This window comes from Miscanthus floridulus, chromosome 8 (genome assembly GCF_019320115.1).
Source record: "Miscanthus floridulus cultivar M001 chromosome 8, ASM1932011v1, whole genome shotgun sequence".
In the NCBI taxonomy this organism is placed as follows: Eukaryota; Viridiplantae; Streptophyta; class Magnoliopsida; order Poales; family Poaceae; genus Miscanthus; species Miscanthus floridulus.
This window is the reverse complement of record NC_089587.1, coordinates 200,181,707-200,184,778: the sequence shown is the minus strand read 5'-3', so window position 1 is coordinate 200,184,778 and position 3,072 is coordinate 200,181,707.

Here is a 3,072-nt window from a genome sequence, read left to right as displayed (position 1 = left end):
AGACAATCTAGGGTTCTGAAAACTAGTTTGTAGGCATTAAAATTTAAAAATCACAAATTTGAACCGTCCAAACTATCTCAAATGGAATGTTGACCAAAATAACAATTGTATATCTTGATGATTTTAACAAACTTGGTATTCAAAACTTTTCAATTTGAAGTCATTTAGAGTCCATAATACTAGAGTCAAAGTGTTGTTTTTTTATTTGACCAAATTTGACTTGGTCAAACTTGCTCAAATGAGACACTAAATGACCTCAGAAGAAAAATCTTTGAATACCAAGTTTGATCATCTTATCAAGATCTAGAATTGTTACATAGCTCATTTTCCCATTTGAGAAAGTTTTATCAAATACTAGTCACAAATTCTTGAATCTCATATAGACTTTCTAAAACTATGTCACACACTTGTGAAATTTAACAACATTTTGTTCAAACTTTCTCAAATGAAAAAATGGCCTATATATAGATTGTAGATCTTGATGACCTTAACAAACTTGGTATTCAAAACTTTTCAATTTGAGACAATCTAGGGTTCTGAAAACTAGTTTATAGGTGTCGAAATTTAAAAATCACAAATTTGAACCGTCCAAACTATCTCAAATGGAAAGTTGACCAAAACAAAAATTGTAGATATTGATGATTTTAACAAACTTGGTATTCAAAACTTTTCAATTTGAAGTTATTTAGAGTTCATAATACTAGAGTCAAAGTGTTGTTTTTTCATTTGACCAAATTTGACTTGGTCAAACTTGCTCAAATGAGACACTAAATGACCTCAGATGAAAAATCTCTGAATACCAAGTTTGATCATCTTAGCAAGATCTACAATTGTTACATAGCTAATTTTCTCATTTGAGAAAGTTTTATTAAACACTAGTCACAAATTCTTGAATCTCATATAGACTTTCTAAAACTATGTCACACACTTGTGAAATTTAAACTATATTTTGTTCAAACTTTCTCAAATGAAAAAATATCATATATAAGGATTGTATATCTTGATGAGCTGAACAAACTTGGTACTTAAAACTTTTCAACTTAAGACAATCTAGGGTTCCGAAAACTAGTTTGTAGACGTTGAAATTTAAAAATCACAAATTTGAACCGTCCAAACTATCTCAAATGGAAAGTTGACCAAAACAACAATTGTAGATCTTGATGATTTTAACAAACTTGATATTCAAAACTTTTCAATTTAAATTTATTTAGAGTTCATAATACTAGAGTCAAAGTATTGTTTTTTCATTTGACCAAATTTGACTTGGTTAAATTTGCTCAAATGAGACACTAAATGACCTCAGATGAAAAATCTTTGAATACCAAGTTTGATCATCTTATCAAGATCTACAATTGTTACATAGCTCATTTTCCCATTTGAGAAAGTTTTATCAAACACTAGTCACAAATTCTTAAATCTCATATAGACTTTCTAAAACTATGTCACACACATGTGAAATTTGAACTACATTTTGTTCAAACTTTCTCAAATGAAAAAATGGCCTATATAAGGATTGTAGATCTTGATGAGCTGAACAAACTTGGTATTCAAAACGTTTCAATTTGAGACAATCTAGGGTTCCGAAAACTAGTTTGTAGGCGTCAAAATTTAAAAATCATAAATTTGAACCGTCCAAACTATCTCAAATGGAAAGTTGACCAAAACAACAATTGTAGATCTTGATGATTTTAACAAACTTGGTATTCAAAACTTTTCAATTTGAAGTTATTTAGAGTTCATAATACTAGAATCAAAGTGTTGTTTTTTCATTTGACCAAATTTGACTTGGTCAAACTTGCTCAAATGAGATACTAAATGACCTCAGATGAAAAAACTCTGAATACCAAGTTTGATTATCTCAGCAAGATCTACATTTGTTACATAGCTCATTTTCCCATTTGAGAAAGTTTTATCAAACACTAGTCATAAATTCTTGAATCTCATATAGACTTTCTAAAACTATGTCACAACAGTGCATCGTTGTATCATGCGGGCACAACAGTGAATTTCTTCTTGACGTATGACCCTTGGTTATGATCTCGTCGTAACCATGGAGTGTCTTCATCATTTAACATGATGCTTGGATCTTTCTTCACTATGAAGGGTAGAATTCAGACATTTCTTTCATAATTTTCTGACATGTCTGACTTGTCTTCAATTCCCACTATATTTATTTTCCCAGAAAGAACTATGTGGCGCTTTGGCTCATTGATCATTGAGTTGATGTCTTCGTTTTTTCCTCTCTTTGATTTTGTAGACATGTCTTTCACATAGAACATCTGACTCACATCGACAGCAAGGACGAATGGTTCATCTTTGTATCCAATATTGTTGAGGTCCACTGTTGTCATTCCATATTCTTTGTCGACTATTACCCCTCCTCCGGTCAGCTTCACCTATTGGCACCAGAACAAAGGCACTTTAAAATTAGGTGCGTAGTCTAGTTCCCATATATCTTCTATGCGACCATAATATGTTTGTATATTCCCATTTGGATCTGTGCCATCTATGCGAACATCACTATTTTGATTGGTGCTCCTTTTATCTTGGGCAACCGTGTAAAATGTATTCCTATTTATCTCGTACCCTTGGTACATGAGGATATGCCACGATGGTTGCCTAGCCAACAAATACAGTTGCTCATCAATATTGTCATCGCCTTGACATTCTTTTCGCAACAACCACTGAAACTTTCCATGTGCTAATGTCTAATCCAAGCTTCAGTCTTCCCTAGAAACAAATACAGTTGCTCATCATGTCGATTGCGTTTGCGGACCTCTAGGACTTGCCAATAGGGTAGCTCCTAAAAGATAGACTTCTTCTTCCACATGGGTGCGTGTCCCTTAGCATCTTTGGGAACAGATTCGCTGCCTTGTCCCTTTCCAAATACTACTTTCACATCCTTGACCATTGCGAGTACATCTTCCCTGGTTCGGTTATGAGGCTTCTTCCGGTGGTCTGGCTTACCTTTAAAATGCTTACCTTTCTTTCTTACTTGGTGATTCAAAGGAAGGAATCGACGATGGCCAAGGTACACGACCTTTCAACATCTTTTCAAATATATACTGTTAA